This window comes from Cryptomeria japonica, chromosome 8 (genome assembly GCF_030272615.1).
Source record: "Cryptomeria japonica chromosome 8, Sugi_1.0, whole genome shotgun sequence".
NCBI lineage: Eukaryota > Viridiplantae > Streptophyta > Pinopsida > Cupressales > Cupressaceae > Cryptomeria > Cryptomeria japonica.
In genome coordinates, this window is record NC_081412.1 from 35,245,921 (window position 1) to 35,258,476 (window position 12,556).

A 12,556-nucleotide genomic window follows, 5' to 3' on the forward strand; every position below is an offset into this window, starting at 1 on the left:
AGTGCCATGAGTCCAAAAAATTGTCAAACTTTGACTGATTTTTTTTTCCAATCTAGGACACATATGATCAATCCGTTTGAACTTGTGGTGTCATGTGAGGCTCCTCTACAATGGCCTATCTCATTTTTTTTACGAATCGGAGCCATTTTCAATTGGTATCATTTTTTCGCCTGCTATAAAAATCGTCAGTTGTATGTAATGCAAAGTTGCAAGATAGGCTAGAATTGATTTGGTTTGTCATGTGCACAAACTAAAATCATGAGCACATTTGGGTGGGTAGGTTTATGCTAGGAATTCTCCTCTTGTGCATCCCAAATCATGGGAACTTCGAGAGTCATACCCTACCGACATGATCTCTAAAGTGCCCTGAGTCCAAATAATTGTCAAACTTTGACGGATTATTTCTTCCAATCCAGAACACATATGATCGATTTATTTGAACTTATGGGATCGCATGAGGCTCCTCTACAATGGCCTATCTTTGTTTTTGACAACTCGAAGCCATTTTCAATTGGTAGCATTTTTTCACCTATTACAAAAACTATCAATTGCATTCAATGCAAAGTTGTAAGATAGGCTAGAATTGATTTGGTTCGTTGTGTGCACAAACCGACATCATGAGCACATTTGGGTGGGTAGGTTTACACTAGGCATTCTCCTCTCATGCATCCAAAAGCATTGGAATGTCGACTATAGGCACGATCTCTCAAGTGCCCTGAGTCCAAAAAATTGTCAAACTTTGACGGATTGTTTCTTCCAATCCAAGATACATATGATCAATTCATTTAAACCTATTGGTTTGCATGATCCACCTCTACAATGGCCTATCTCTATTTTTGACGACTCGGAGCCATTTTCAATTGGCAGCATTTTTTGCCTACTATAAATATATAATATATAATATTTATATATACATATATGTGTATATAATAATATATAATATATTTTATATATATATTAATTTTATATATACACACATATGTGTGTATGTATGCGTATTGTCTCCCTCTCTCCCCCTCTCAAGCGCGTACAAGGTGCCTCTCTTTCTCTCCCTCTCACTCGCTCTCTTTCTTTTTGTCTCTCTCCCTCCCTCTCCCTCTCTCTCTCCCTCCAAAGATAGGATTATCATACTTGTCATTTTTTTACCATCTTTGTGCACTTACCCAAGCATGACAAGTATGTTAAGCCTAATCAGAAGTACAAATATCAGAAGAAGTGTTATGCTACTGATGAAGGTGTGACTAATGATGAATCTAAGAAAGGGAATTTGGAAGAAGGAAGATAATCTGATACATGTTGATTCTAAAAGTTGTATTGTTGAAGAGAAATCCCTGACTACTAAGATTGAAGAGAAAGATAAATGGGTGATTGAAAATGGTTGTTCACATCATATGACCGATGATAAAGACAAATTTGTGAATATGCAGAAGTATGATGGTGGTATAGTGATATTTGGAGATGACAAAGCTTGTGTGATCCATGGTAGAGGTTATATTTCTCTTGATGGTAAGCATAATACTGATGATGTTTTGTATGTTGAAGGTTTGAAGCATAATCTTTTGAGCATTGGATAGATGGTTGATAACAGATATGATTTACAATTCAATAATGGTAAATGTAAGATTATGAATAGCTCTGGTATAGAGATTGCATTAGGAACTAAAACTAAAGGTAATATCTTTCACTTGAATGCTGGTGAGAAAAGTTGTTTGATTTCTCAAATTGATGAAAGCTTGTTATGGAATAGAAGAATGTGTCATGTTAATTTTGACTGCATGATTAAGATAAGTTATACTCAAGTTGTTAGAGATCTGCCTAAGATTGTGAAGCCTACTAATCCAGTGTGTAAAGAATGTCAATTGGGAAAACATACAAGAATTTCATTCAAGAGAAAATAGTATACATCTAATAAGCTATTAGATCTTGTGCATATTGATTTGTATGGTCCTACAAGAGTGAGAAGTGTGCAGGGTGACAAATACTTTATGTTGTTGATTGATGACTTTTCTAGAATGATGTGGGTTACTTTTCTAAGGGAGAAATCAGAAGCACTAGAGAAATTCAAAATATTCAAAGATAAATTGGAGACAGAGACAGGATTGAAGTCGAAGTGTCTAAGATCTGACAGAGGACAATAATTTACTTCCAATGATTTTAATTCTTTTTTTGAAAAGCATGGAATTAGGAGACAAACATCTGCTCTGAGAAACCCTCAGTAGAATGGATTCATTGAAAGGAAGAATAAAACTATTTTGGATGTTACTAGGACTATGATGATTGAAAGAAATATTTGAAAATCTATTGGAGAGAAGTTGTTAGCACTAGTATGTACACATTCAAACGGGTGCATATAAAAGGTGATTTCGATAAGACCCCTTAAGCTTTATGGTTTGGTCATGTTCCTATAGTTATATATTTCAGAATATTTGGAAGAAAATGTTATATCAAAAGAGATGAGGATGTAGGGAAGTTTGTTGCAAGATGAGAAAGAATTTTTTGGGATATTCTACAAAGAGCAAGGCATATCGGTGTTACAACAAAATAATGAAAAAGATAGTGGAAAGTGAAAATTTGAAGGTTGATGAATGTTATGAGTGTTAGGGTTCCCACAGATACTGAGAGGGGGGGGTGAATCAGTATCTGGATTGTTAGGGTTCCCATAGATACTAAGAGGGGGGGGGGGGGGGGGAGAATCAGTATCTGACCGGTAATAAGATTTACTTAAAATAAAACATGCAGAACATAAAGTAACAGTGTACTGGTATGCAAGAATTAATATAATAAACAGAATCAAAAACATCCACATGAAAAGAACACCATAACACAAGATGTTTAATGAGGAAACCCAGTGTGGGGAAAACCTCGGTGGGATTTGTGACCCACAATATTCACTTACTGGTCAATAAGAGAATTTTACTTACAATAGGGGCCTGCACATGCAGGAAGGCCAACTGCCTAGAGCACACTGCTCAAAAAGAAGTCACATTGACTTACAATGAGGATTATGTTAATCCAATATTTTGTACTGCTTTATAATAGCATCTTCAATTCTAGATTCAGTTTCAGTTCTTGCTCTATTCTTTACATATACCCTTGACCTATAATTCGCACATTAGGCCTGTCTCATAATTTTCTTTTTGCTTCCTTACCTATCCCTACAAATGTCTATAATGATCTCTTTTATATACAAGAGTCATTTTACAATTTGCCAAGTCGGCTTACAATAATAAACAAAATATTACATATCAAAAATCTTTTTGGCCTCTATGCCGGTATACATCTTTTCTTCTGTGTTGGTGCCAGTACCGGTGTAGAGTGGTCTTGTTGATGTTGGTGCATTGTCTTGCTTAAATAATGCTTTGCCGGTAGAATGTCTTGCCGATGCCATAGGATTGCAAGGTTTCCATCAATGACAAAACCTTCAATCACACGCAATGTCTCATTGGAGTGTCCATATGCCAACAACGAGAAGCAAATCAAAGCATGCGGATATGAATCTGATCAAGATGTTAGTTCAAAGCAAGTGCAGACTGAGAGCTTAAAGCAAAGTGATCTGGTAGAGATAGTAAATCTAGATATTGTTGTTGTTGGTGAAGAAGTTCAAGGAACTAAGAATCAGAATAATCAGAAGACCCCGAGGTATGTAAGATTAAATCATTTAGAGAATCAGATTATTGGTGATAAAAATAAAGGTGTAATGACTAGGAGAAGACTTGTTGTTGAAGAAATATGTTTGATTTCCAAGATTGAACCTAAAAATGTTTTTGAAGCCTGTAAAGATGAAAAATTGGAAAAAAGCTATGGAAGAAGAGTTAAATCAGATAGAGAAGAACAATACATGGGAACTTGTTCCAAGGCCTAAAGACAAGAATGTGATTGTTACTAAAAGGGTATTCAGGAATATACTGAATGAAGTAGGTGAAGTTGTTAGAAACAAAGAAAGAATGGTATGTAAGGGATGTTCTTAGATGGAAGGAATTGATTATGAGGATACTTTTTCTTCAATGGCTAGAATTGAAGCTGTTAGATTACTTATTGCATATGTTGCTTATAATAATTTCAAGGTAAATCAGATGGATGTGAAGTCATCCTTTTTGAATGGTGACTTGGAAGAGGAAGTCTACATTGAGCAACTGGATAGATTTTAATTATCAAATGAAGGAGACATGGTATACAAATTGAAGAAAGAACTAAATGGACTTAAACAAGCCCCTAGAGCTTGGTATGCCAGATTGGATAAGTATTTGATGGATTTGGGATTCTATGAAGGTATTGTTGATAGTAATTTATACTTTAAGATTGATAATGATAACATTTTGATTGTTGAATTTTTGTTGATGACATTATTTCTAGAGGAGATTAATATTTGAGTATGAAGTTTGCTAATGATATCCAAAAGGAGTTTGAGATGTCTATGATAGGTGAGATGAATTTTTTCTTAGGTTTGCAAATTACACAAACTGATAAAGGCATTTCCATATCTCAATCTAAATATGTGAAGGAATTATTGAAGAAGTTTGGGTTAGATGATTCCAAAACTTTTGGAACTCCTATGGTACCTGAATGCAAGATGTCAAAGAATGATGAATCTTTGAAGTCTAATCATACTTTGTATAGATGTTGAAGGATATTAGAGTTGTTTATCATGAGCCTACTATTATATATTGCAATAATTAAAGTGCTATCAATATTTCTAAGAATATGGTATTACATTCTAAGACAAAGCATATATCAATCAAGTACCATTTCTTGAGAGAGAAGGTAAGTGAGGAATAAGTGAGATTGGAGTATGTATCTACAAAGGATCAGATTACAGATATCTTCACAAATCCTTTGCATGCAGATACATTTGTTTATCTAAGAGAGAAGTTAGGGGTAATGGCCCCTCCTGTTGAGAACTAGATGCATTGAGATGCATCAATCCAGTGGACGTCATAGTCTATCTTGATATCTGGATTGATGAGTTGATGCTACTACATAGAGAAAGTAGTCAGTGTATGGTTCATTTATTTAGTTTTGCAAGATAATTCTTGGGTGGAGAGAATCATGATTTGCATATGAGCCTTTTGCATTGATGTCAAATGGGGAGAGAAGCCTGTGAAAAATGTCTTATCTATCTAAGGTTGGAAGCTTTGTGTGCATGATCTCAGGGGGAGATTGTTGGTGTTGATTTATTTCTTTGCATTGATTATTTTCACATTCATATGTTGCCATCAATGCCAAAGGGGGAGATTCTTGGATATTAGAGTTGTTGGGGTGTGTTATTGTCATTGACATGTCAACATATTCTTGTGTTCTTGTGCTCTAGTGTTGCAAAGAGTTGGTTTGGCTTGTATATTGCAAATATGGTGTTGCAGATTTGAGGTTTCAGTAATGAAGTATCTCTATTTGATTTAGTATGAGTTCTTGATGCTATGTGGTGATTTATTTAATTTATGAGGTCTGGTATGGGGATGGGTTTATTGGTTTTTTTGTGTTCAGTGTTGTTGAGTTGTGATGTTTGATCTATTGTGCTCTGGAATGATTATATCTTGAGTTGTGGATTTGGGAGAGTGTTTAGGATTTTCATGTGTGTCTTCAATTCAGATGATTCATTATTTGGTTCTCTGCAAGCTATCTTTCTAGTTTCAGTTTTTGTTGTTGAGTGTTCTTGAGTATCCATGTGTTGATCGATGAAGATTTGATTAAGTGGTGTTGGTGCAGCTATTGCAAATGGATTTAACTTGCTTGTGGATATTTCGTAGTCATGTCTTATTTGTTTTAATGGTTTTCATTGATCATTGTGCATGTTATTGAATATTTTATTGGTTCAATGGTGTTCTTCATGTTATACGACATATTCAGTGTTGTAGCGAGTTGCAAATGATCTTGGTGAGATTTTTGGTGGTGTTTCATGTTTGAGGATTTAGGTCCATACTATGTCCTTGTTGACATTGTATTGTTCTGATGATTGATTTATGTATCGTGTGGCATAATTTATAATTTGGTCTTATGGGTTGAGCCGACCTTGTGATTAAGGTTGATGATTTATATAAAAAAGTGTATTAGTCATGTAAGTTGGATGTAAGTGTTGTGTCTGCGATATCAGAGAGTGTTGTATGTGTGAACAAGTGAATTAATATTTCAATAGTGAAGTGAAGAGAAAATAATATTATAGAAAAGACAAATGTGCTTAACCAAAACTATAATCAGGCATTTGGAGATGTTATTCTTTCAGTTCATGTAATCCTAATTGTTGTCCGATCTTTGTAAGGCAGTGAGCCTTCCCTAGGTTGTAGCCCTTCTTGTTGTTTTGAGCAATGAGTTCTAGGTAGTGTTCCTAAATGCATGTGCATTCCCCATTATAATATTTTCACATAATACTGCAAAGTATCATCTTATTGTGGGTAGGTTCCCACCATGGTTTTCCCCTTAACTAGTTTTTCCACATCAAAATTTGTGTGTTGTGTGTTTTTGTTATTATATTCATCTTTGTTGTTGATGTTGATGATCAGATATAAAGTTGTACTTAATTTGTTCAATCCAATAAAAAATGATTCACCTTCCTCCCCTCTCTTTGTGTTCCTTCTTTTTTGTAGCCAACAACTCAAACATATGCAAAGTAAAAAAAACAAGACAAAAATAAAAAGACAAACAAAGACAAAAAGGCAAACAAAGGCAAAAGACACAAAAAGACACACAACAAAAGCTAAAGACCAAAAATAAGACCTCAAGTCAATTATCCAAAGAGACCTCGATGTCAAAATGTCTCAACCACTAATATCATTCTTGAAAAATGTCATCTCACAAAAACAAGCGATCACATGAAGAGAAAATGGTGCAGGAGCACCTAGTTGAGTCAAACTCCCATTTTTGGGTATTTCATGATTTTATGTTTGTAAAGTCTTGTATTAAGTTGTTTTTTTTGTTTTAGGTTGTTTTGGATCATTTTTAGTGGTTTTGATCTCATTTTGGGCTTAAGAGATCAAATCTTGCATTTCAGGCCTTGAGTTGATAGTTTTTGACAAAAATGTGGAAAATTGCCAAAAAGGTCTCCTAATGTTCTCAAGAGAATTGAAACATGTTTTTTTAGTTTTTTTAAGCATTTCTAAGTGGTTTAGACAAGTTGTTGAGGTTAGATTGTGAAAAATGCAACTTGGAGCAAGAAAAGTTGTCATTTGGCTTAAGAAAGTTGTCAAAATTGTCATTTTCTTGAAAAATGTAATTATTGAAGCCTCTTGTCCATACAAGGGTGTGGAAACCAACTAGAGAAACTATATAAGGCCTCCCTTTTCCTTGGAAGGGGTTGGTGATTGTATTTTCAAGAGTAACTCAATAGAAAACAAGTTTTTTTTGGCTTTTATGACTGTTTTTTGTTCCTTTTGAAGGGCGGTCCGTACTGTAGCTGTACATATCCATATTGTACCTTCTTGGGAGATGAGATTTGATGTAATAAGGCTTCTCATGTTATTTTTTCATTGATTTGTCTTTTGCAATGTGCTTATTCAAAAATATTTGTAAACTGTGTATCTGCTGCCCTGCCAGGGGTTAGGAGTTGTAAAATGTGTCAACTTGCTTGATCCAAGTCTGGAATCCCTCCAATGGATTCTTCCAAGTTGAACCATGTGTATATAATTTACATTCCTCTCTTGTTGTGCTAGAAGAATGGTTTTAAGATGTATTTGAGTGTGAACTAGGCAAGTTGGAACAACTAGGCTAGTTCATGATTAAAACTCAAGATTGTCATCCAAAAGTAGTTTGGAATGGAAAAATCATTGAGGTGGAGGTCTGGACATGTGACCAAGGATTTTTAGTACCATGTTGATGTATTAGAATATCTTACACCTTGTAATCATTCTCATTTTGTTGACAAAACAGTGAGTTCACTGTTTTTGTGAAATTTATTGTCATTTTGCTAAATGGACTGCTTGAAGAGCATAATCCACACCTTGAATCTTGAAGGAAATGTAATAGGAGATATGTTACTTGTTTTAAGACCTCATTGAGGTGTTTTCCCAAACCCAAACTCTTCATTTTTTCAGGTAAAAAGTGCTTTGTTGTTGACTAGTAAAAGGGGCTGTGAAAATGACTGTCACAATGGCAGTTTTCTGATTTCCATTTAGTGTGCCAAGTGTTTGGAAAAATGGAAAGTGGTGATGACTTGAAAAGGGTCCTCCAAGGTGTGGTAGACTCCCTTAGACAGTTTTAGTCCTTGGTTCATGCAGGAGAACACAAAATAGACTTTGCAAGCTCAAACCCTCACAAAACCCTCCTTTTGTGTCATGAAAGATGGACAGTCATCTAACACTCCCCATGGAACTCAACACCTAAAAAATATTCAAGATTATACCTCTTAAAAAACATTCAAAATGAGCTTTTTTGAGTAAATGCCCATCGTTGGGCTGGGCAAGGAAAAAGAAGCCAATTAGGCCTCCACGGGCTAGTAGCCCTGCTGCATAACACACAAAATTGGCATTTTTTGCAAAATGCTTGAACCCGATGGGAAAATGAAACTTGGGCTTGTGAAACATAATGGAAACATTCCAAATAGTCCAAAAAGTGTTCATTGGGACTCCTAGACCGTGTGCAGCCTCATTGGGGGTAGTTGAGCCTTGTTAGTGAATTTGAGCAAGTTAAGGGCTATAGACCTCAAACAAGATGATGAGCATTAAAAGGTGAACATTTCCTTACTACCCCTGCATTTCCTTATGGAATAACCCTAGCATACACTATAACCTAAGGTTGAAGGCCCCAAGAGCCAAGCATGAGTAAGTGTAGTTGGAAGGAATAAGCATTTTTTAGTAGATCTGAGCATGGTGAGAGTCAACACCAGTAAGGGAGTTTGTTAGGCAAGTAAACCATGGAGTACTTGGCATGACAACAACAAGACAGATTGAGTAGACATACACAACAGACTCTACAAGTCTTTGGTAACAAATTGATCCTTTTGAGAAAACTAGCCTTGTGAGCACTTTCCTATCAAGCTCCCTATCAGAAAAGAAAGCATCATCCATGAACTATTAATAACAAAGCTACGAGTTCATGAGAAGAAGAAGAGAGTGCATGAATACACACTAGATTTTCTTTTTTTTCATGTGATTCATGAGAAGAATGATAATAGAGGACATGTACGCTTCACCCCTAGATGTTTTTATCTAGGTGATCCATGTTGGGGACAAGGGTAGGAATATTCTATCCTTATTTTGCTAGTCCCACTCATTCTCATGCATGTGTGCAAGTGAGGTCTAGTTTCAAGTATGAAGCAACCTAATTTTGAGTGTGCATCAACCTATTTAAGACATGTAATGTAATTCCAAGGGGAAAATGTGTAAATTCCAAGAGGTGAATGTGTGAATTTCAAGAGGCCAATGTTTAAATGCCAAGAGGTGAATGAAAGACATATGCTTGGTTTTGAGGACATCCCATGTAAGAGTTTGTTTCCTTTAGTTTCGGTGATGTGTAACCCAATCTAAGACATATATCAAATGTTGTGTCTAGTTTTGGGTGTGAAGCATTTCATGTAATATTTTGTTTCCTCTAGTTTCGAGAATGAAAACCCCATTTAAGACATGCAAAAATATAGTACAATATGGTACAAAGGGAGCGATATGGGTGCCCCCTTGAAATGTCAACATAATTTTATGTTGATGTCTTAAAGAATCTAGAAACAAGGATACCAACCTTCAACAACAAGGAGATATCCTTTAGGCAACAATGTCATAAATCCAATCTAGAGAGAGAATACTCTTCAAGCAAGGACAGGATAGTTGAAATAAAGATATATTACAACAAGTGTAAAGGAGATTCTTGGAGGAGAATATATATTTTCTCAAAAGACATCCACCTCCAAGGGGAGTTTCCTGAACAAATATAACATCTTCTACCAAAAGAAAGGAATGGGAATAGGAATTCATACCTTCCTCCCTATTGCTAGGTGAAAGAGATTCTTGATGAAGGATGACACACTTTTGAACCAATGTGAGGGGGGTAATTTTATGATAGGTGTACATAACCAAGTGAAAAAGAGGTTGTAGCCAAGGACATACACCTCTTGCATAAGAGAGAAAGCTTGAGTAGACAACAACTTATCATAAGGAAATGACACCAAATCATTAAACAGACACAACTCAACAAAGGAAAAGTAGATCCTTAGAGAGGGTAAGAGATAGAAATAATTTCCCCCCAAGTGTAAGGACAATGAGAAGAATTACACAGCCTCTAAAGAAATGAGGAAAAAAAGTGTACATTTTATGGAGGGATAGAGAGAAATAAGAATCATCTCATAGACAATAGATTTTCTCAAAAATATGGTATTTCTTATATAAATAATTTTTCTCTAGTGGCCAAGAGGGAATCCAAGGGGATAGTACTTTGCTTGATAGCTTCATGTATCTAGGAAATAAATCAAATAGATATAATGTTTTCTTTCTTGCATGGGAATATCCCTAATAAGATATGTAAAAAAAAAATCCAAATTTGCAGGTGTGAGAGAAATGATTAGTTTGTAGGTGTGAGAGATCTTTTCTGGATTACAACGTAATCGCCTAGAGCTTGGTATGAGAAGATTGATATGATGGTATGATGAAAGAATAAGGATCCAGTCAACTACTGAGAGGGGGGATGAATCAGTAGATAGAAAAAATTATAGACTTTTCATCAAACTCAAAATCAACCTCTCAAGACAAACTCTAAATTGACTGGTTTAAACACTGAACTTCAAATGCAATAATACTGACAAGTTAAACGAGATGACTATTATAATTGAATAATAGTAAAATAACTTGAAACTCTTAAAACCTTTTAACTTAACCATTCAAATACTTTACTGACAGTAGTTAAAACATATTTCAGATTGTTGTCGGTTGTCATAACATATCAAAGTGGATTTAGCAGTTAAGCAATTCAACCATAGTAAACATAACCACAAAAGCATTCACCACTTGACACAATATTTTTGATGTGGAAACCCAAATGGGAAAAACCACAGTGGGGATGAATACCCACAAGTATTTTGAACTCTTCTGAAGTTTGTCATATTAGGAGCCTAGCTTGTTAAAGCTTTACAAAAAAATATTGTTAAAAACAGATCCTGTTAGGGACCACCGTGTGAAGGGATTGACTATAATGCCCTATTAAAAGCAATACTTTGTTAGGAGTAACCTTGGTAGAGGGTTTAGAATCCAAGCTAATGGATCACCTGGTTGGAGTATTTGAATAACACTAAGCTTGTTAGAGCTTACCCGGTTAGGGGATTTGACTATTGTAATTGTTAGAAAACAACAGGGGTTTGTTGATCTATTTGAATAGCACTACACTTGCTTGTTCAAATCCTTTTCATGCTCCTATTTTCCTTTACACATACTATAGATACATTATCAGGTTCGGCAACCACTCTCTCTTACTCTCAACTACAAATTGCCAACTTTGAAACAAAATAACTCATCGACCTTATAAACAAATCAATAGGTCGATAACATAACACAAACCTAAACATCTCATAGACATTTTAAACAAATTGGTTCAAGTATGATCATTGGATTACATAGAAAATTACATAAAAATCACTTGCAAATCATTCAAGATATCTTTGACCGCTCCTTGATCACCGCTTCATCGAACTCTGTAACTCATCACGTGATTTCCATTACATGAAATGAACTTGCTCATTCCCAAGACAAAAACTATTATCTCTACGCACCTTGAATCATTTAAAACATTTATCAATCAACATGCATACGTGTCATAATCTTTACCATTTATCATTTGATCATAATCTGCTTCAACCGATTCACCAAGCTCCATCAGTTAGGGTTTGGTCGCATCTACAAGTAGGGTTACCGGTTCATCTCTTCTTTTCATACGTAATATTAGTTTCCTTCATATACTATCCTATCGGTTGCATTTCCCTTTACTAGCTCTTCCTATTGGTTGCAAGACAACATTATAACAACATCATTACAATATTATTACATTATTACCAGTTAATTGACATCAATAACAACATAACATTTCATTAATGCAATCTTCATGCAAATGCCAACAATCTCCCCCTTTAGCATTGATGGAAATACAAGTATCAATACCCTTGATTGTGATGATGTGTATAGGAATCCTGATTTACATTTACCACAATCATACAATACTTCGCATAGTCTTATAGTTCTTCTCCCCCTTTGACAGCAATGCTAAAGTGAAAGTAAAACATGCAATGTCAAACTTCACTATTCAGCATCATCAACCTGCAACTTGATGCTCCCCCTATGGAATAACTCCACTCTACACCAATACTGTTGTAAGATTCTGCAAGTAGCTCTGGGACTGATGTATTCCACATCATGCTCAATTGACCTCATGTAGGGGTACAACCCCTAGCTGACCTCTAAGATACTCAAAAGTAGTCTTAGGCAGAGGTTTAGTAAAGATATCTACAAGTTGATCCTTGGTAGAAACATGTTCCAATATCACATCTTTATTCTGCACTTTTTCTCTCAATAAATGATACTTCAATTCAATATGCTTGGTTCTAGCATGCATCACTGGGTTCTTCAAAATATTTATGGCACTAGTGTTGTCGCAT